Here is a 23,856-nt window from a genome sequence, read left to right on the forward strand (position 1 = left end):
TCCAGCACCCTTTCTTAATAAAAACCCTTGAGAAAGTCGGGATAGAAGGAACATACTTAAAGATCATAAAAGCCATTTATGAAAAGCCCACAGCTAACATCATCCTCAACGGGGAAATACTGAGAGCTTTTTCCCTGAGATCAGGAACACGACAGGGATGCCCACTCTCACCACTGTTGTTTAACATAGTGCTGGAAGTTCTAGCATCAGCAATCAGACAACAAAAGGAAATCAAAGGCATCAAAATTGGCAAAGATGAAGTCAAGCTTTTGCTTTTTGCAGATGACATGATATTATACATGGAAAATGCGATAGACTCCACCAAAAGTCTGCTAGAACTGATACATGAATTCAGCAAAGTTGCAGGATACAAAATCAATGTACAGAAATCAGTTGCATTCTTATACACTAACAATGAAGCAACAGAAAGACAAATAAAGAAACTGATCCCATTCACAATTGTACCAAGAAGCATAAAATACCTAGGCATAAATCTAACCAAAGATGTAAAGGATCTGTATGCTGAAAACTATAGAAAGCTTATGAAGGTAATTGAAGAAGATTTAAAGAAATGGAAAGACATTCCCTGCTCATGGATTGGAAGAATAAATATTGTCAAAATGTCAAAACTACCCAAAGCTATCTACACATTCAATGCAATCCCAATCAAAATGGCACCAGCATTCTTCTCGAAACTAGAACAAGCAATCCTAAAATTCATATGGAACCACAAAAGGCCCCGAATAGCCAAAGTAATTTTGAAGAAGAAGACCAAAGCAGGAGGCATCACAATCCCAGACTTTAGCCTCTACTACAAAGCTGTCCTCATCAAGACAGCATGGTATTGGCACAAAAACAGACACATAGACCAATGGAATAGAATAGAAACCCCAGAACTAGACCCACAAACGTATGGCCAACTCATCTTTGACAAAGCAGGAAAGAACATCCAATGGAACAAAGACAGTCTCTTTAACAAATGGTGCTGGGAGAACTGGACAGCAACATGCAGAAGGTTGAAACTAGACCACTTTCTCACACCATTCACAAAAATAAACTCAAAATGGATCAAGGACCTGAATGTGAGACAGGAAACCATCCAAACCTTAGAGGAGAAAGCAGGAAAAGACCTCTCTGACCTCAGCCGTAGCAATCTCTTACTCGACACATCCCCAAAGGCAAGGGAATTAAAAGCAAAAGTGAATTACTGGGACCTTATGAAGATCAAAAGCTTCTGCACAGCAAAGGAAACAACCAACAAAACGAAAAGGCAACCAACGGAATGGGAAAAGATATTTGCAAATGACATATCGGACAAAGGGCTAGTATCCAAAATCTATAAAGAGCTCCCCAAACTCCACACCCGAAAAGCAAATAACCCAGTGAAGAAATGGGCAGAAAACATGAATAGACACTTCTCTAAAGAAGACATCCGGATGGCCAACAGGCACATGAAAAGATGTTCAGCGTCGCTCCTTATCAGGGAAATACAAATCAAAACCACACTCAGGTATCACCTCACGCCAGTCAGAGTGGCCAAAATGAACAAATCAGGAGACTATAGATGCTGGAGAGGATGTGGAGAAACGGGAACCCTCTTGCACTGTTGGTGGGAATGCAAATTGGTGTAGCCGCTCCGGAAAGCAGTGTGGAGGTTCCTCAGAAAATTAAAAATAGACCTACCCTATGACCCAGCAATAGCACTGCTAGGAATTATCCAAGGGACACAGGAGTACTGATGCATAGGGGCACTTGTACCCCAATGTTCATAGTAGCACTCTCAACAATAGCCAAATTATGGAAAGAGCCTCAATGTCCATCAACTGATGAATGGATAAAGAAATTATGGTTTATATACACAATGGAATACTACGTGGCAATGAGAAAAAATGAAATATGGCCTTTTGTAGCAACGTGGATGGAACTGGAGAGTGTGATGCTAAGTGAAATAAGCCATACAGAGAAAGACAGATACCATATGGTTTCACTCTTATGTGGATCCTGAGAAACTTAACAGGAACCCATGGGGGAGGGGAAGAAAAAAACAAAAAAGAGGTTAGAGTGGGAGAGAGCCAAAGCATAAGAGACTGTTGAGAACTGAGAACAAACTAAGGGTTGATGGGGGGTGGGAGGGAGGAGAGGGTGGGTGATGGGTATTGAGGAGGGCACCTTTTGGGATGAGCACTGGGTGTTGTATGGAAACCAATTTGACAATAAATTTCATATATAAATACAAAAAATAAATAAATAAATAAATAAAAAATGAAGGAGAAACAAAAACTTTCTCAAACAAAAATTGAGGGACTTTATTCCCAGTAGATCTGCCTTGCAAGAAACAGAAGTTCTTCAGAGAAATAATATATAATAATGATACAGATCAGAAACTCACATTTTAATAAAGAACATTGAAGAAGGAATAAGTAAAGGTAAATTAAAAACTTGTATTTTTCTTATTCATAATTGAACAAGAAACTATTCAAACAATAATAGCAACATTTTTATCAGGTATGCTTATGTATGTATCTTGTATATTTGTGTTTACTAACAGGCTTATGCATGTTTACACATAAGTGAAATGAATGATAGCAATTACACAAGAGATAGGAGACAGGAATTAGGATCATTTTGTTATTATAAGAGACTCAAACTACACATGAAGTGGTACAATGTTATTTAAAAGGCAACTTGGATTAGTTGTAAATCTATACTGCAAATTCTAAGGCAACTACTAAAAAAACATTTAAGAAATACAAGAGGCAAAACCGATATGCTAAGAAAGAAGAAAAAATTGAATCATTTAAAACATTCAATTAAAATCAGAAAAGGTAGAAAAAATAGCAGAAGACAAAAATAGTAACAAAGAACAAAAGCAACAAAAAGAAAGCACTAATAAATATGGTACATATTAACCCAGCTATAATAGTAATCACGTTGAATGTCAGTGGTTTAAATGCACCAATTAAAAGACAGGGATAGAGTGGATCAGAAATACCCCAACTATATGTTATTTACAAAAAAAAAATAATAATTTAAATATAAAAGTCCATATAGAGTAAAGTAAATAAATTGAGAAAAACATATCATGCTAACATTATTCAAAAGAAAACAGGAGTAGCTTTATTGATTTCAGACAGAGCAGACCTCAAAGTAAAGAAAGTTATCAGGGATAATGTAGGGCATTACAAAATGATAAAGACGTTAATTCTCCAAGAAGATATAATAATTTTTAACATGTAAACACCTAACAGCAGAGCATCAAATAATGTGACAAAAATACTGATAGAACCACAAAGATAAATAGATGAATGAACAATCATAGATGGAGACTTCAACACCTCTCTATCAGAAATGGATAGATCCAGCAGGCAGAAAACCAGTAAGCACATAATTGGACTCAACATCACCATCAATTAACTGGATTGAATTGACATCTATAGACTATATTATCCCAGAAAAGCAGAATACACATTCTTTTGAAGCTCTCATGAAATATTCAAAATAGACCACAGACTGAAATATTCCTTAACAGATTTAAAATAATATAAATCCTATAATGTCTGTTCTCAGACCACAATGGAATTACTAGAAATCAATAGCAGAATGTTAAATGGAAAATCTCCAAACACATAAGGATTAAACGGTATAATTCTAAAAACAAATGAATTGAAGAAGAAATCCCAAGTTAAATGTTAAAATGTTTTTAACTAAATGAAAATGAAAACAACTTATCAAAATGTGTGGAATGTAGTGAATACAGGACTTAGAGGAAAATGTATAGGATTGAATGCAAATATTAGAAGTGAACTTCTAAAATCAATATTTTACTTTTACAGCTTAGGAAACTAGAAAATGAAAGGCAAAGAAACAATAAGAATTAAAATAGAAATCAATGAAATTGAAAACAGGAAATCAAGAGAGAGAAATCAACAAAACCAAGAGCTAGTTCTTTGAAAAGATCAATAAAATCAGTAAGCCTCTATCCAGGTTAAATAAGAAAGAAAAAAGAGAAAACACAAATTAGCAATATCCAAAATGAAAGAGAAAACAACTGAAAAATCCATGGAAATTAAAAGAACAGAAAAGGAATACTATGAACAACTCTATGCCCACAGATTTGATACCCTAAGTAAAACAGACCAATTTCTTAAAAAAACCAAAACTGCCAAAACTCAGAAAAGAATAGATGATCTTAATAGTCCTATATATGTTAAAGAATTTAATCAATAATTAAAACCCTTTTAAAAGAGAAAGTACCATCCACTGATGGGTTCACTAATTCTACCAAATATTTAAGGAAGAATTGTACCAATTCTCTACATAATCTTTTTTGAAGATAGAAACTGAGGGAATGCTTCCTAACCCAATTTTTGAGGCCAGCATTACCTTCTATGAAAACTAGATAAAGATAAGAAAACTATATACCAATATCTCACGATTATAGAAAAAAATCTCAATAAAATATTAGCAAATCAAATCTCAGCAAGTATAAAAACAATTATGCACCATGGCCAAGTGGGACTTATCTCAGATATGCAAGACTGGTTTCACATGAGAAAGCAATTAATGTAACTCATAATATTAACAGACTAAAAAAGAAAACTTACATGACTCTATCATTGGATGCAGGAAAGTCATTTGACAATATCCATCACAGAGCTTTCATGACAAAAGCTCTCAGGATACTCAAAATAGAGGGGAACCTCCTTGAATTGATAAAGCATATCTACAAAACCCTACAGCTAACATTATATTTAATGGTGAGAAACTTGAAGATTTCCCAGTAAGATCAGGAACAAAACAAGAACATCCCCTCTCACCACTCCTTTTCAACATCATACTGTAAGTCCTTGTTAGTGCAATAAGACATTAAAAGGAATTAGAAAAGGAATTAAAAGGAATACAAAGTGGGAAAAAAGACATAAAGCTGTTTTTGTTCACAGAAGACATGAACATCTACAGAAAAATCTAAAAGAAAAAAACAGCTAAAACTGAGGAGACATTATAGCAAGGTTTCAGGAAACAAGGTTAATATACAGGAGTTAACTGCTTTCCTATTTACCAGCAATTAATAAGTGAAATATGAAAATAAAAGCAAAATACAATTTACAATTGCATCGAAAAACCTGAAGTACCTAGGCATAAATCTACCAACATATGTAGAGAGCTACGCAAAGAAAATTACGAAACTCTGGTGAATGAAATCAAAGAACTGAATAAATGGAGAGAAAAATCCATGTTTATGGATTGGAAGACCATATATTGTCAAGATATCGGTCCCTCCCAACTTAATCTATAGATTTAATGTAATCCCAATTAAATCACAGCAAGCAGTTTGTGGTTATAAGCAAACTGATCTAGAAGTTTATGATGAGAGGCAAAAGACCCAGAATAGCCAACACAATATTGAGGAAGCACGGAATTGGAAGACTGACACCACCTGACTTCAAGGTTCAGTATAAACTACAGCAATAGAGTTATTATGGTATTGGTGAAATACCATATCAGTGGAATCCAGAAATGGACCTCGATAAGCATAGTCAACTGATCTTTGACAAGAAGCAGAAACGAAACAATAAAAATAGTCTCTTCTACAAATGGTGCTAGAACAACTGGACATCCACATGCAACAAAATAAGTCTAGACATACATCTTTGACACTTCATAAAAATTATCTGTAAGTAGATCCGAGATATAGATGTAAAAGGCAAACTATAAAAATCCTAGAAAATAACAGGAGAAAGTGTAGATAATATTGGGTATGGTGATGCCTTTTTAGATATAATACTAAAGACACAACCCATGAAGAAACAATTAATAATGTGGACTTGAATAATTAAAAACTTCTGCTCTGTGAATAATGACACCAAGATAATTAACAGACAAACCACATAGTGGAAGAAAATATTTCCAGAGACACATTTGATGAAAACTGTTATCCAAAAATACAAAGACCTTTTAAAGAACTCAATAATAAGAAAACAAATAACCCAAATACAAAATGAGCCAAAGACCTTAGCAGATACCAAAAAAAAATTTTGGGTGGCAAATAAGCATACACAAATTTTTCCACATAATATGTTTTTAGGGAAATAAAAATTAAAACAATGACATACCACTGTACATTTTAGTAGAATGGCAAAAATTCAGAACACTGACAATACCAAAACAGGGAAGCAATTAAAATGTCCTCCAGTAGGTGAATGGATAAAGAAAATAACACATCCAGACAATGGAATATTAATAAGAACTAAAAAGAAATGAACTATCAAGTCATGAAAATACATGAAGGAAACTTCAATTTATATTACTAAGTGAAGGAAATCAAGATGACAATTCTATATACTGTATTTTAGCTATACAACTTTTTACACTAGGGAAACATGGAGACAGTAAAAAGATCAGTGGTTTCCTGAAGTTATGAGTGAGATAATAAATAAATAATAATAGCAACAACAACAATAATAATAATAATAGGTGGAGCACAGAGGCTTGTTATATAGCAGAGAAAATACTCTATGATTATATAATGGTGGATATATATCCTTACACATAGTCCAAATCCACAGAATATACAAACCTAGAATAAATCCTAGGGTAAACTATGGACTTGAGTCAGTGCAGGTTCCTGGTAAAAAATGTACCATTATGGTGAATGATGTTAATAATGTCTATGCAGCTATGGAGACAGGAAGTATATGGGACATCACTATACGTCCCTCTGAATTTTGTTGTAAGTCTACAATTGGTCTTAAAAACTAAAGGCTTATTTAGAAAAATAGTGAAAAAATGAGACTAAACAAAATCAAAATATAATGGGCAAGGTTTAAAATATAGGAGAGAAAAATCAAGAGTACAGAAGATACCTATACATTGTAGGTGGGGATACAAACTGGTACAATTTTTCAAAAAAGAAATTATCAATAAGAATCAGAAATATGTTTTTAACCGATGTAGAAATCATGAAATTTATATTATACTCTACTAAGTAAATTTTATATAAATTATAGGATTCTCTCATAAATATATAATCAGATATGATAAAAGAAATATATATATATATAAACATATATGTATACTCATTTTGCAAATGTTGATAAATTGGTAACAATTTAAGAGTGTCATAATTAAATAAGTATATATGTAGTATATAAATATATATGGTGTAATAAGTATATATCAGAAGAAAGAAAAGATGGTGGTGCAGTAGAAGGTCTCTAGCCTCCCCTTGTCCTATGAATACAACTAGATAACTACCAAAATTATCCTAAATACCCCCAAAGTCTATGTGAAGACTTTCAGAACAAACTCCACAACTAAAGGTAGAGAAGAGGCCACATAGAAGAAGATAGGAAGTGCAGAGATGTGGTTTGAGAGAGAAATCGATCATGGCCACTGTGGTGGGAAAGGACTCATGGTCACAGAGACGTGCAGGAAACATACTAGCACACAGGGGATCACACAGGGAAGACATTCCCCGTAGAAATTGGGTTGTAAAGCAAGAGTGGCTGAATTTCATGAGTTCTTGCAACCAGTGGGGCTTAAAGGCTGGAATTCTAAAGGTTGCTGAGTGTGGCTCAGGAAGAGTCCAAAGGCATTGTGACTACTCTAAGAGAGAAGGTAGTGCAAACATGCCACAGACATATAGTGTGGAAACAACAATATGAAAAGCATCTGAGGTAAAAAGTGGGAGGTTATTTTCTCATCTTGGAGCATGTCCTGGAGAGGCAGCATTCATGGAGAGACACCTCTAGGAACATAGAAACTGGCAGGTGCCATTTCCCCTCCCCTGCCCCTCAGTGTAAACACAGGGCCATCTGTGGGAAACAGTGCAGCACTGACACTCATTACCTAATTTGCTTACAGCAAGCCCTGTCCCCTCTTCCCAGTCACACTTGCCTCAGTCCCAGTGCAGTGCGCACCCTCCCACAGAAGACTGGCCCAAATCCCTGCTCACACCACATCTCCAATCCAAGAGTTTAGTAGTAAGTTGCAGCGCCAATGGCAAGAAGCCTCATTTCACAAGCAGACCAGTGCACACCTAGTTAAAACTCACCACATTCATGGGGCACCTGGTGGCTCAGTTGGTTAAGTGTCCAGCTTTGGCTCAGGTCATGATCTCATGGTTCGTGAATTTGAGCCCCATGTTGGGCTCTGTGCTGACAGTACAGAGCCTGGAACCTGCTTTGAATTCTGTATCTCCAGCTTTCTCTGCCCCTCTCCTGCTTGTGCTCTCTCTCTCTCTCTCTCTCTCTCTCAAAAATAAGTAAACATTTTTTTAAAAATTTTAAAAACTCACCACATGCAGGCCAGGGACCAAACACTGCCCACAACTGGCAAAGAGAATCTCAGCATACAAGTAACCTGAAAGAAAAAATGGCCAGGACCTCAATAGCAGAACAGCAGCAGGCCCTAGGGAAGAGGGACACTACACTGTAGGACTTCTGTTTCATAAGGCCATTACCCTCATGAGCAGGAGAAATAGCTGACTTTCCTAACACACAGAAGCAGGCATAGAGACTTGGAAAAAATTAAAGACAAAGGAATTTTTCCCAGATAAAAGAATAGGACAAGGACAATGCCAGATATATAAAGGAAACAAATATAAGTAAAATTCCTAACAGAGAATTTAAAGTAATGATCATAAAGATACTTGCTGGACTTGAAAAAAGAGTGAAAGACATGAGTGGGACAAATAACACAAAGATGAGGTATAAAATAGCATAGAAAAGGGCTCAATAAACAAACTAAGAAATACACTAAGTGAAATGATCAGTAGGCTGGAAGAAGCAGAATGAATTAATGACCTGGACGACAGAGTAATGAAAAGATGGGGCACCTGGATAGCTCAGTTGGTTAAGTGTCTGACTTTGGTTCAGGTCATGATCTCACAGTTCTTGAGTTTGAGACCTAATCAGACTCTGTGCTGACAGCTCAGAGCCTGGAGCCTGCTTGAATTCTGTGTGTGTGTGTGTGTGTGTGTGTGTGTGTGTGTGTGTCTCTCTCTCTGCCCCTTCCCTGCTCATGCTCTCTCTCTCTCTCTCAAAAATAAACAAACATTTAAAAAAATTTAAAAGACACAGTGATGGAAAGAAATAAAGCTAAACAAAAGAAAGAAAAAAGAACTATAAAAAAGGATTAGACTTAGAGAACTCAGTAACTTCATCAAACATGATAACATATATAATACAAGAGTCCCAAAAGAAAAAAAAGAGAAAAAGGAAAGAAAATTTACTTGAAGAAAAAAATTGCAGCACTTCCCAAATCTAGAGAAGGAAACAAATATCCAGACAATTGCAAACAAAATCAACAAAAGCAGAGCCACACCTAGACATACAGTAATTAAAATGGCAAAATATAACAATAAAGGAAAAATTTTTAAAGCAAAACCACAAAAGAAGACAGATACATAAAAGGGAAACCCCTTAAGGTTATCAGGGTACTTTTTAGCAGAAACTTTCCAAGCCAGAAAAGATGGGCATAACATATTCAAAGTGCTAAATGGGAAAAAAATCTGCAGCCAAGAATAATCTATCCAGCAAGACTATCATTCAGAATAGAAGGAGAAATAAAGAGTGTCCCAGACAAAGAAAAACTAAAGGAGTTCATGACCAATAAACTAGCTCTGCAAGAAATACTAAAGGGCAATCTGTGTGCTAAGGAGAGACCAAAAGTGACAGTATGAAGGCAGAAAATGCAAAACAGTAACAATGAGTAATTTTGGGAAAGTGTAAATCAAGTAACTCACAAAATAGAAGGACGTAAAATATGACAACATATATGTAATATGTGGGGAGGAGAGGAGTAAATAATGGATTCAAACTGATGAACAACAACTTAACATAGACTGCCATATACAGAAGATGGTATATACAAACTTAATGGTAGCCACAAATCAAAAAACACTAATAAATATGCAAACAATAAAGAGAAAGAAATCCAAATATATCAATAAAAAAACCCAGAAAAACATGAAAGAGTGAAAGACAAGAAAGGAGCAGCAAAAATCTTGACAAAAACAACTATAAAACAGGTAATAAAATGGCAATAACTATCTATAATTACTTTGAATGTAAATGCACTAAACATTATAATCAAAAGACATATAGTGAAAGAATGAATAAAAAACAAGACCCATCTATATGCTGCCTACAAGAGACTCATTTTACATTTAAAGACACCTGCAGATTGAAAGTGAGGGAATGGTTAAGCATTTATCATGTAAATGGATGTCAAAAGAAAGCCAGAGTAGCAATACTTATATTGGACAAAATAGACCTTAAAACAAAGACTGTAACAAGAGACAAAGAGGGATAATATATAATAAAGGACAATCCAACAAGAAGATATAACTATAGCAAATATTTATGCACCCAACATGGTAGTACCCAAATACATAAAAGAGTTAATAACAAACATAAAGGAACTGATCAATAATAATACAATAATAGTAGGGGACTTCAACACCTTACTTACATCAAGAGACAGATCATCCAAACAGAAAAACAATAAGGACACAACGGCTTTGAATGACACACTGGACCAGATGGAGTTAACAGTTATATTCAGAACATTCTATCCTAAAACAGCAGAATATACATTCTTTTCAAGTGCACATGGGACATTCTGCCGAATAGATGACATATTAGACCTTAAAACGAGCCTCAACAATTTCAAAAATATTGAGACCATATACCATGCATCTTTTCTGACCACAACACTATGAAAGTAGAAGTCAACCACCAGAAAAAGTCTGGAAACATCATAAATGCATAGAGGTTAAATAGCATGCTACTAAACAATGAATGGGTCATTTAGGAAATAAAATAAGAAATAAAAAAGTTCATGGAATATAGTGAAAATGAAAACGCAATGGTCCAAAACCTTTGGGAGGCAGAGAAAGCAGTTCTAGGAGGGAAGTTTATACCAATTCAGGCCTACATCAAGAAGCAAGAAAAATCTCAAATAAGCAAACTAACTTTACACCTAAAGGAGCTAGAAAAATAACAACAAAACCTAAAATCAGCACAGAAAGGAAATAATAAAGATTGGAGAAGAAAAAAATGATATCAAAACTAAAAAAGACACATCAATAAAACCAGATTATCAATGGAATAGATAGCCTCTAGACAAACTTATGAAGTAAAAAAGAGAAATGACTGAAATAAAATTACAAATAACAAAAATAACAACCACCATCACAGAAATACAAACAATTATAAAAGAATACTGTGAAAAACTATATGCCAACAAATTGGACAGCCTAGAAGAAATAGAAAAATTCCTCAAAACATAACCAATGAAACTGAAACAGGAAGAAATAGAAAATATGAAGAAACTGATTACCACCAAAGAAATTGAATCAGTAATTTAAAAACTCCCAACAAAGAAAAGTCTAGGGCCAGATGGCTTTATAGATGATTTCTACCAAACATTTAAGAAAGAGCTAATGCCTATTCTTCTCAAACTATTCCAAAAAGATAGAAAAGGAAAACCTCCAATTCATTCCATGAGGACAACATTATACAGACTTCAAAAACAGATAAAGACAGCGCCAAAAAAGAAAACTATAGGCCAATATCTCTAATGAATATACATCCAAAAATTCTTAAAATATTAGCAAACTGAATCCAACAATGCATTAAAAAAATCATTCACCATGATCAAGTCGACTTATTCCTGGATTGCAAGTGCAGTTCAATATTCACAAATCAATTAATGTGATATTTCTCTCACATCAGTAAGAGAAAGGATAAAACCATATGATAATTTCAATAGGTGCAGAAAAAGCATTAGACAAGGTACAACATTAATTCATGATTAAAATCCTCAACAAAGTAGGTTTGTAGGTAACATATCTCAATGTAATAAAGTCCATTTATGAAAATACACAGCTAGCATCATTCTCAATGGGGAAAAACTGAGACCTCTTCCCCTAAGGTCAGGAATAAGACAAGGATGCCACTCTCACCACTTTTATTCAAACTAGTACTGGAAGTCGTAGCCACAGGAGGCAGACAAGAAGTAATAAAAGGCATCCAAGTCAGTAAAGAAGAAGCAAAACTTTCAATATTTGCAGACGACATGATATGATATGTGGAAAACCCTAAAGACTCCACCCAGAAACTACTAGAATGTATAAATGAATTCAGTAAAGTCACAGAATACAAAATCAATATACAGAAATCTGTTGCATTCCTATATACTAATAATGAAGCAGAAGAAAAATAAATTAAGAAAACAATTCCATTTATAATTGCATCAAAAATAATAAAGGAATAAATCTAATCAAAGAGGTAGAAGACCTGTCCTCTGAAAACTTAAAGCTGATGAAAGAAATTAAAGGTAACACAAAGAAATGGAAAGATATTCCTTGCTCATGGAATGGAAGAACAAATATTAAAATGTCTATAGTATCCAAAGCAATATGTATATCCAATGCAACCCCTCTCAAAACACAAGCAGCAGTTTTCACAGACCTAGAACAAATAATCCTAAAATTTGTATGGAAACACCAAGGATCCTGAATAGCCATAGCACTCCTGTAAAAGAAGAACAAAACTGGAGGTATCACAATCCCAGATTTCAAGATAAACTACATAACTGTAGTAATGAAAACAGCATGGTGCTGACACAAAAATAGACACATACACAATGGAACAGAATAAAGAGCACAGAAATAAAACATGGTTATATGGTCAATTAATATTCTAAGAAGGAGGCACAAATATGCAATGGGAAAAAGACCATCTCTTTGACAAATGGTGTTTGGAAAACTGGACAGCTACATGGAAAAGAAGCATACTGGACGATTTTATTACCGCATTCACAAAATAAACTCAAAATGGATTAAAGACCTAAATGTGATACCTGAAACCATAAAAGCCCTAGAAGAAAGCACAGGCAGTAATTTCTGACATTAACCATAGCAACCCTTTTTAGACATGTCTTCTGAGGCAAGGAATACAAAAAGTAAAAATAAACTATTGGGACTACATCATAATAAAAAGCTTCTGTGTAGCTAAGGGAGGAATCAACAAAACTAAAAGGCAACCTACTGAATGCGAGAAGATTTTTGCAAATAATATATCTGATAAAGGACAAGCATCCAAAAAATATAAAGAAGTTATGTAATTTATATAATCCCAAAACAAATAATCCAGTTTAAAAAAAAAAAAAGGCAGAAGACATGAACAGACTGCTCTAAAGAAAACCTACAGATGGCCAACAGATACATGAAAGTATGCTCAATGTCACAAACCATGAGGGTAATGCAAATCAAAACTGCAATGAGATATCACTTCATACCTGTTAGAATGACTAAAATCAAAAGCACAGTAAACAAGTTTTGGCAAGTATGTGGATTAAAGGAATACTCATGAATTGTTGGTGGTAATGGAAACTGGTGCAGCAACTGTGGAAAACAGTATTGAGGTTCCTCAGAAAATAATAAATAGAATTAACATATGATCCAATAATTCCACTATGGGGTATTCACCCAAAGAATATGGAAATACTAATTTGAAGATATATGCACCCCTGTGTTTACTGCAGCATTGTTTACAATAATATGAAAGCAGCCCAAGCATCCATCAATAAATGGATAAAGAAATATATACATATAACTGAGCCATAATAAAACTGAAATCTTGCCATTTACAACAACATAAATGGATCTGGAGAATTTAATGCTAAGTGAAATAAATCAGTCAGTGAAAGACAAATACCATATGATTTCACTCATATGTGGAATTTAAGAAACATAACACAGGAATGAAGAAAAAAGAGAGAAACCAAAAAAAACAGGCTCAAGTATAAAAGAACAAATTAATGGCTACCCGGGGGGGGGGGGGGGGGGGGGTGAAATTGGTGAAGGGGATTAAGAGTACACTTGTCTTGAGCACTGAGTAATGCATAGAATTGCTGAATCACTGTATTATGTATCTGGAACTAACATACCACTGTACCTTAATTCTACTGGTATCAAAATATTTTAAAAATCAATATACAAAAAAATCTATGCAAAAAATATACAAAGAAATCTGGAAGTTTGGTATAATTTTAAAAACATAAACAAAAAGTAGAATATAAAATTCTAGAGGGCTATTTCTATAATTTTGTAAAAGGGAAATATTTAGAATAATTATAACCATGCAGATAATTTACAAATGCAAATATGACTGGAAAGCAACATATCAGAATTATTACACTGAATCAACCTGGGAGTAGTAAGTGAATAAAATGTGCATTTGATTTTGAAAGGATTACTTTGGATGTAGCATGGATAGAGCTTAAAAAGATATAACCACACACACAAATAGAATAGTTAAGAGGCTATTACACAAATATTGGAGGTTGCTAGGAACAGTATGCTGGTCGTGATAATGGAGAAAAGTGGAAAGATCCTCAAAATATTTGAAAGTTAAATCAGTGGGATTTTAAGTGGGGGTGAGTGAGTTCAGGCTGTCAATTTCAACTCATAAGCATTTTTCTCCCTTGAATAACAAGAACATTGGAGCCAGTAGTGATTGCTTCCCCCCGCGCCACCCACCTTTTTTAACCCATGTGTCTTACTTAAGCACTCAGCATTGGTCAAAATGTTTGCCACGTTGTCCATGGTAGGACTTGAGGACAGCACTTCTTCAATATCTGCTTTTCTTCTCCATCAGTCTGACTGGCTTTTCTCTTGCTGAACTTATAAATATTGCAGTTTTTATTATCATAATGCTAAGCCTCCCTCTTTTTATGCAATACACTCTAATCAACAGCTTTAAAAGTTTTTGACTGTGGTTCATTGTAAAAACTAAATTTTGCATTGTGACTTAGCATACATGTATGATTTATATTCAATTGAAACAAAAGTATTTTTGAAATGTTTACCTGAACTACGTGCAATGCTGATATTTTGCATTTTGTACTATTTTATTTCATTGTTTTCAAATGAAGTTTTGATTCCTCTAAATTTATTCATGGACCACAAGGAAGTCTTTGCCCATGATTCCATATCACTATTTGACATGTGCTTATCCACAACAATGACTTCAGTTTTATCTATTAGCTGATTAAACACACTATGGAATACTATGTGGCAATGAGAAAAAATGAAATATGGCCTTTTGTAGCAACGTGGATGGAACTGGAGAGTGTGATGCTGAGTGAAATAAGCCATACAGAGAAAGACAGATACCATATGGTTTCACTCTTATGTGGATCCTGAGAAACTGAACAGGAACCCATGGGGGAGGGGAAGGAAAAAAAAAATAAATAAATAAACACATATGAATCTATTGTAAAAATCTTTTTTCAAAATACAAAATCATAAATTCTTTTTTTAAATTCCCTGGAACATTTTTTTTTAATTTTTTTTCAACGTTTTTTATTTATTTTTGGGACAGAGAGAGACAGAGCATGAACGGGGGAGGGGCAGAGGGAGAGGGAGACACAGAATCAGAAACAGGCTCCAGGCTCTGAGCCATCAGCCCAGAGCCCGACGCGGGGCTCGAACTCACGGACTGCGAGATCTTGACCTGGCTGAATTCGGACGCTTAACCGACTGCGCCACCCAGGCGCCCCCCCCCCCCCGGAACATTTTTAATTATCCTAAAACATACATTTCAAACTCAAAGTGACTGAAATCGAGCCTATGAAATTTCCCTTCAGATCTACTCCACCTCCAGAAATTCTTATCTGTGAAAATGCAGTAACATATACACATTGTGCAAGCCAGGAACTGAGGTACATTCTTATTGCATCTCTCTCACTCTTCTCTATATTCAACCAATTTCCAGTCCCTGTCTATTCTATTTAATATTTCTGAAGTCATGTTCAAGAAGGATATCCACTGAAGATAACTTTAGCCCTATAAATTTTCTCTGAATTACTGCTATGATATTTGGTCTTCTTGATTAGACCAGAGCAATCTTTTTACCATACCACATCTAGACGCATTTTTTGAAACGTAAAATATTTTTGGTGTTTTCCCATTTTTATAAATCTTAAATATTTCCATATTCCTAGTAGAATTTCATTAAAATGGGGATAATACCCTTTGTGATCCTATATATATATTTGTCTTTCCTGACACTTACACTTTGCCTTAAATTATTCTTCCATCCATGGCAGAATTCTAAAGATGTTAATGTCTCACTTAAAATGCTATGTCTTCCAATCCTCAAATACTGATCCTTTAGATTTAGGGTAAAAGCAACTGGTTTTAAAAGACTTTCCCATTCCCTGTAGAGTGGGTGAGAGATAATTCTGAAAGTTGCCATCTTGCACTTAGTTCTAACATAAAATTAATTTTATAGAAAATTAATTGCTTGTTTAATCATCTCTTACTTGATACATAGGCCCATTGAAGTAAGGGATATTTCTTGTTCATCACTGAAACTTCAGTACATGGCAATGAATTGCTGGCACAAAAAGAAGAAAACAATCTTTAAAAGTTTGATGATTGAGGGGTGCCTGGGTGGCTCAGTTGGTTGGGTGTCCGACTTGAGCTCAGGTCATGATCTCACAGAACATGAGTTTGAGCCCCACCTCAGGCTCCGTGCTGACAGCTCAGAGCCTGGAGCCTGCTTCGGATTCTGTGTCTCCTTCTCTTTCTGCCCCACCCCCCCTGGCCATACTCTGTCTCTCTGAAAAATAAATAAACATTAAAAAAAAATTTGAGGTTTGATGATTGAATGAATTAACACATATTCAAATTTAAGATACAGATGGAATCAGTGCCTACTTTTTTTCCCTACTTTTCATTAAAATACTCATGATGGAGTGATTCAGTATGGCGTCTAATTGAAATATCATTTAGATACCCACTTACACAATCAAAGGATGCAAAAACAGGGAAATATATGTACATTAAGTATGTATATAGAGAGGTATATAGCTATACTCACACATATAATAAAATTGATCAGTTCATATAAGATACAGTGCAAATGAGATTGCATTTTAAAAAATAATAAGAACACCAGGGGTCAGCTCACAAAAGATTATGTACATGAAAATAAAGATAGAATTTACTATAATCATAGAACATTACCCCATCTGAGAGGGCACATATTGGAGGGTGGGTCAAGCATCCATATTAAAGACATCATGTTCTTTCTTAATTTTGGTTATTGTGGTTTTCAGTTATAGGATTTCTATTTGGTTCTTATTATACTCTAATTATCTGCTGAAAATCTCAATGTTGCTTGTATTTCATTGTGCATATTAAGCACAATTATTTTAATGTCTTCCTGAAAACTTCATTATCTGGATCCCCTGTGGTTCTGTTTCAATTATCTATTGTTTGCTATGGTTTAGAATCACATTGCCTTATCTCTTGATGTGTCTGGTTAGTTTTGATTGAGTGGTGGCTATTGTACATAAAAATTGCAGAAATAATTTCAGACCTTGGATAATGTTATTTTCTTTCACAGAGAACTTGCTTTGCATTTGCCAGGTGCCTGGGGAGAATCAATCTGAGGAAAATACAATCCAATTCAGGGATTCAGATGATCTTAAATTGAGCTATAGTCTCTGTTAGATTATTTTTACTTCTGATTTGTCCTTACTCGTAGGGTGCAACTTCTGTCTCCACTCACAGAAAGTATGTTCATTCACATATATTACTTGACAGGTCTTAAACTTTAATAACATCTGACCACTAGTAATTTGGGATTGTCGGAACTGTTCCCCAAATTTTCAGATTGTCAGTACAGTCCCTTTCAAAATGGACAAACGTCTCCAGAGTAAAAGACCCAAATGATGTGTTCATGTCCCTGGGTCTCTAACATCTCCTAGATTTTGATCCAGTATTTCTTCACTATCTTGGTATCTTCCCGTACTTTCATGCAGCTATGGCCATAGTCTAAGTCTTGGTTTAGATCTATATTTATGCCACTTTGTCACTTGTTCTGAGAAAATGAGTAGTCTACTTATTACAGTTAACCAATACTTGGAATACAGTTACCAATACAAGGTATTGTATATACCAATACAAGGTATTACAGTTAACCAATACAAGGAATAGTAATCCTTGATCTAAACTTAAGTAAAAATTTCCTATGGACATCCTCTAAGAATTGAGTTGACTCTACTTTCCTATAGAGCATCTTTACATTTGCTTTTACCAGATGCTTCTTGACTTGGGATATATTTTCATCTTAACTTCTCAGCTTGGGGCTTTCTGTCTCACTCAGATAAATTTGCAATCTAAACATATTTAAGATTTAGGCTCTTGGTTAAAATCCATAGGTAAAATATTTTTTTCTGACCTAGAGTCTAAACAGAAATATAGAAAAGTCTTACTTCTCTACCAGTGGTAAATTCCTACTGTTTTAAGGTTTTGGTTCCCTTCCATTACCTTCTATACAACCAAACAAGGTCTTGTTTTGTCTCTCAAAGATGTTATAAACCAAACTCCTTAGATATCAAACTGAAAACCCTCTGGAATGGCCTTAGGATCACTTTAGGTATTCAACCACTCATACTTTGATTTCAGCTATTATTATTATTTGTTTTTAGACTCCGAGTTTTGTTTAGTTTCTGGGATGCTGAAGTGGTCACTTAAAAATACATGAGATAAATTTTCTTCAGAGTCTATCTATATTTTGTAACAGCAGGCTTTTCATATTAATTTGTCTGATTCATTGTTAGAACTAGAAGTCTATTAAAAATGTTTATGTATAATACCAGTTTTAGTATAAAATAGAAGTCAACTGTTAATATGAATAGCCACAAAGAACCACAAGTTAAAAAAATCAAAATAGCACTGAAATATCAGAACATAAGACAACAGTCTTTCAATGAGAAATCATATTGAAAAGTTAATATTGATCAAAGGATGCTATGACTGATCAACAATATTAACAGGGTCAAACATGAAACCTGTTATAATAGATTGACCCCAACTCTCTTAAGATTCACCACTATAAAATCTTAGAGTTTATCAATTTAGAAACTTCATATTCATTCTTTTGTGGAAATTTCTGAGATTCTGCCCCCTAATCCCACACTGTTGCTGCTAGTTCTCACACTATCCAATTATCATAGGTACATTTATCCCTCCATCCATTTAGAGGGACATCTCCAGGGTTTTTACTAACCCATCACTAAGTAAGCCTATCAGACAAGTTCTCTTTTTCTTTAGTTTCTCAGAATAAAAAGGTGGTATTAGAAGTGAAGTCTGAGAGTGTCCTTGACACTGTCTACTTAAATTGTGGTGTTTTAATGCATTCCTCCTGATCAGAGAAGGACCAATTGCATTTTATTATACAGGAATACATTTTTCTCCACAGAGATAACCAGTCAATGGGAGCAGGAAAAAGTTTCTTCTTAGTCACTAAAGTTTTTTTATGCAAATGCTGTAAGGTCATGAGAATTTGTTGTTGTTTGTGTATATACATCTAGGCAGTACAGTTGTAAACTACAAAGAAGGACTCTGCCCATGCCATCTAAGCATTAACATGAATACAAAATAATTCATATCTCTCTGTTAGTAAACATCAATCTTATATAGAACCACTCTAATTTAAGATGAATAAATCATTACCAATAACAGAGAAAAGGAGAGAACATTCTGTAATGTAATAATAAAAAGGGAGAATTTCTTTAAAGATTGACAGACAAATTATACATTTTTAAGTTTTTTTCTAGGAAGCTAAATATTTGGAATGCATCTACTTTGTACAGCTATAATACAAATACAAGATGTAGCTGCTGTGAAACATGAGATTAAAGATTAGATTAAAAGACAATGGACTGACAATAATAAATTTCATATATAAATAAAAAAATAAATAAAAATTAAAAAAAAACATTAAAAAAATTAAAAAAAAAAAGACAATGGACTGAGTGACTCAGGGTACAGAAGTAAAAAAGGATTCCAATAAAGACAGAAAACAAAATAAAAACTATCTAAAATATTAGAATAAAATTCCCCAGTAAGAGTCCCTAGAAAGGAGATTCAACATCGCAGAGAAATGAGTGACAAAAGCTTCCTCAGAATCCAGAGAAAATGAAATATAGATGAAAGTAAAATAGATGATAAATAAGAAGGGCTGAGAATGGAGACCCAACCCATGATTTATAGGTACTGCTGGGGAAGATAGGCAAACAAACAGAAGTAATGAGCATGAGTATAATCATTAAACACACACACACACACACACACACACACACACACACACACACTGTTCCTGTGAGAGAAAATCTGTCTGCAGATCTTTTTGCTGTTAATATTATGAGAGAGAAACAAATTTAACCCATGATAGGTTTACATAAAAATAGAGATGTCTTAGGAGTGACTAATTGGATTAAGATTCCAACTCTTGATTTTGGCTCAGGTCATAATCTCATGGTTTTTGAGATCAAGACCCACACCAGGCTCTAAGCTGACAGAAGGAAGCCTGCTTGGTATTCTCTCCCTCTCTCTCTGCCCCTCACCCCACACTCTCTCAAAATAAATATATAAGCTTTAAATAAAATAAATATAAATGCCATTAGTATATATTTAAATAGAAAAAAGATCTCTTTATCATAGAAAATATGCATACTTAATTCATTGATAAAGAAAATTAAAATAGAATTTCAAACCTTAGCTAACATGTATATGTCTCATTGTTTTCTAAGCACTTTGTAGTTATCAATTCTTATTAAGGTTACATACAAAGCTGACCCTTGAACAACATGGGTTTGAACTCCATGAGTCTATTTAAATGAGTATTTATTTTTTTATTCTAATTCAGTATAGTTAATATAAAGTGTTATATTAGTTTCAGGTGTGCAATATAGTAATTCAACAATTCTATGCCTTACTCAGTGCTCATCATGATAAATGTACTCTTAATCTCCCTTACCTATGTCACCCATTCCCCCCACCCACCTTTCCTCTGGTAACCACTAGTTTGTTCTTAAGAGTCTGTTTTTTGGTTTGGGTCTTTTTTTGTTGTTTCTTTGTTTTATTTCTTAAAATCCACATATGAGTTAAATCATGTTATCTGTCTTTCTGGGACTAATTTTACTTAGCACTTAGCATTATACTCTCTAAATCCATCCATGCTGCTGTACATGGTAAGATTTATTCCTTTTTTATGGCTCAGTAATATTCCATTGTATATAAATATCACTTCTTATCTATTTATGCATCAGTGGATACTGGGGCTGCTTCCATAATTTGGCTACTGTAAATAATGCTGCAGTAAACAAAGTGGTACATATATCCTTTTGAACTAGAATTTTGTATTCTTTATGTAAATAGCCAGTGATTGAATACTGGATCATATAGTAATTCTATTTTTAATTTTTTGAGGAATGTCCATACTGTTTTTCACAGAGGCTGCACCAGTTTCCATTGCCACCAATAGTGCACAAGGGTTCCTTTTAATTCATATCCTCACCACACTTGTTTCTTTCATTTTTTTATTTTAACCATTCTGATAGGTATGAGGTGATATCTCATTATGGTTTTGATTGCGTTTCCCTAATCATGAGTGATACTGAGCATCTTTTGATGTGTCTGTTGCCTATCTGTATGTCTTTTTTAGAGAAATGTCTGTTTGTTCATGCCTTCTGCCATTTTTAACTTGGATTATTTGATTTTTGTGGTATTGTAGAAGTTCTTTATATATTTTGGATGCTAACACTTTATTGGATATGTCACTTGCAGATATGTTCTCTCATTCTGTGGCTGTCTTTTAGTTGTATGATTCTTTCCTTTGCTATGCAGAAGTATTTTTTGTTATGATGTTGTCCCAATAGTTTATTTTTGCTTTTGTTTCCTTTGCCTCAGAATACATATCTAACAACAGGTTGCTATGGTCAATGTCAGAGAAATTACTGCCTGTGTTTTCTTCTAGGATTTTTATGTTTCAGGTCTCACATTCACGTCTTTAATCCACTTTGAGTTTATTTTTGTGAATGGTGTCGTAAAGTTGTCCAGTATGCTTCTTTTGCATGTAGCTGTCCAGATTTCCAAACACCACTTGTAGAAGAGATGGTCTTTTTCCCATTGCATATTTTTGCCTCTTTTGTTAAAGATTAAAATTGACCATACAATCATGGGTTTATTTTTGGGCTTTCTATCCTGTTCCATTAATCTGTGTGTGTATTTTGTACCAGTACCATGTTGTTTTCATTACTACAGCTTTGTAGTATTTGTTGAAATCGGGGATTGTGATACCTCCAGTTTTGTTCTTTTTCAAGATTGCTTTGGCTATTTGGGGTCTCTTGTGTTTCCATACAAATTTTAGGATTATTTTAGGATAATTTTAGGATTATTTTAGATCTGTGAAAAATGCTGTTGGCATTTTGATAGGGATTGCATTAAATCTGTAGATTACTTTGGGTAGGTGGACATTTTAACAATATTTGTTTTTCCAATCCATGAGCATGGAGTATCTTTCTATTTGTTTGTGTCATCTTTGATTTCTGTCATCAATGTTTTATAATTTTCAGAATACAGGTCTTTAACCTGCTTGGTTAAGATTATTCTTGGAGCGCCTGGGTGGCTCAGTTGGTTGAGCGTCCGACTCCAGCTCGGGTCATGATCTCACAGTCTGTGAGTTTGAGCCCCGCATCAGGCTCTGGGCTGACAGCTCAGAGCCTGGGGCCTGTTTCAGATTCTGTGTCTCCCTCTCTCTCTGACCCTCCCCTGTTCATGCTCTGTCGCTCTCTGTCTCAAAAATAAATAAAACGTTAAAAAAGTTTTTTTTAAAGATTATTCTTGGGTATTTTATTATTTTTGGTGAAATTATAAATGGGATTTCTTTCTTAATTTCTCCTTCTGCTTCTTCATTATTAGTGTGTAGAAATTCAATGGAGTTCTCTATTGATTTTGTATCCTGAAACCTTACTGAATCCATTAATCAGTTCTACTAGTTTCTTGGTGGAATACTATCTTTATGATTTTCTATATACACTATATATCATTTGAGAATAGTTAAAATTTTACTTCTTCCTTACCAATGCTTTTTATTGTTTTTTTTTTCTTGTCAGATTGTCATGGCTATGACTTCCATTACCATGTTCAACAAAAATGGTGAGAGTGGATATTCCTGTCTGCTCTTGATCTTGGAGGAAAAGCTCTCAATTTTTCCCCATTGAGAATAATGTTAGCTGTGGGTTTTTCACATATGGTCTTTATCACATTGAGATATGTTCCTTGTAAATCTACTTTGTTGACAGTTTTTATTATGAATGAATGTTGTACTTTGTCAAATGCTTTTTCTGCATCTACTGAAATAATCACATAGTTTTTATCTTTCTCTTGTTGATGTGCTATATCACATTGATAGATTTTTCAGTATTGAACCACTTGTGCATCCCAGTGAATTTTTTTAAGAGAGAGAGAGCATGAGCAGGGGAGAAATTCAGAGGGAGAGAGAGAGAGAGAGAGAGAGAGAGAGAGAGAGAGAATCTCAAGCAGAGTCCATGGTTGGTGCAGAACCCAGTGCTGGGCTTAATCCAACGGTTCTGGGAGCTGAAATCAAAAGTCCCATGGGCAATGAACTGAGCCACTCAGGTATCCCATGGTGAATAGTTTTTTTTAAGATAACCTCAGATTTGGTTTGCTACTATTTTGTTAAGGATTTTTGCATCTAAATTTAGGGATAGTGGCCTGTAGTTCTCTTGTTTGTAGTGTCTTTTTCTGGTTTTGGAATCAGAGTAATGCTGGCCTGATAGAATAAATTTGGAAGCTTTCCTTCATCTTCTATTTTTTGGACTAGTTTGTGAAGAATAGGTTTTAAATGCTTATTTTTTAAAATGAAAGTATTGGAAATATTTGAAGTTTCATAACAATGTAAAAAAACCTGACAGATGTACTAATAGACTAGAAATACTGAGAAATTTAAGAAAAAGGTATGTCATGAA

General features: G+C 34.4%; 1 long non-coding RNA gene across 1 annotated transcript in view; it reads right to left on the minus strand.

The window, feature by feature from the left end:
- Positions 1 to 8,341, minus strand: part of LOC121029635 (uncharacterized) — a 122,319-nt gene extending 113,978 nt beyond the window's left edge. Inside the window, exon 1 of the long non-coding RNA XR_005789815.1 lies at positions 8,297 to 8,341. This is a non-coding gene — a long non-coding RNA (uncharacterized LOC121029635). The remainder of the gene's footprint in view (positions 1 to 8,296) is intronic.
- Between the last annotated feature and the right edge of the window lie 15,515 nt (positions 8,342 to 23,856).

The sequence above is a fragment of the Herpailurus yagouaroundi genome, unplaced genomic scaffold (assembly GCF_014898765.1).
Source record: "Herpailurus yagouaroundi ecotype Mexico unplaced genomic scaffold, PumYag 139, whole genome shotgun sequence".
Classification (NCBI taxonomy): Eukaryota; Metazoa; Chordata; class Mammalia; order Carnivora; family Felidae; genus Herpailurus; species Herpailurus yagouaroundi.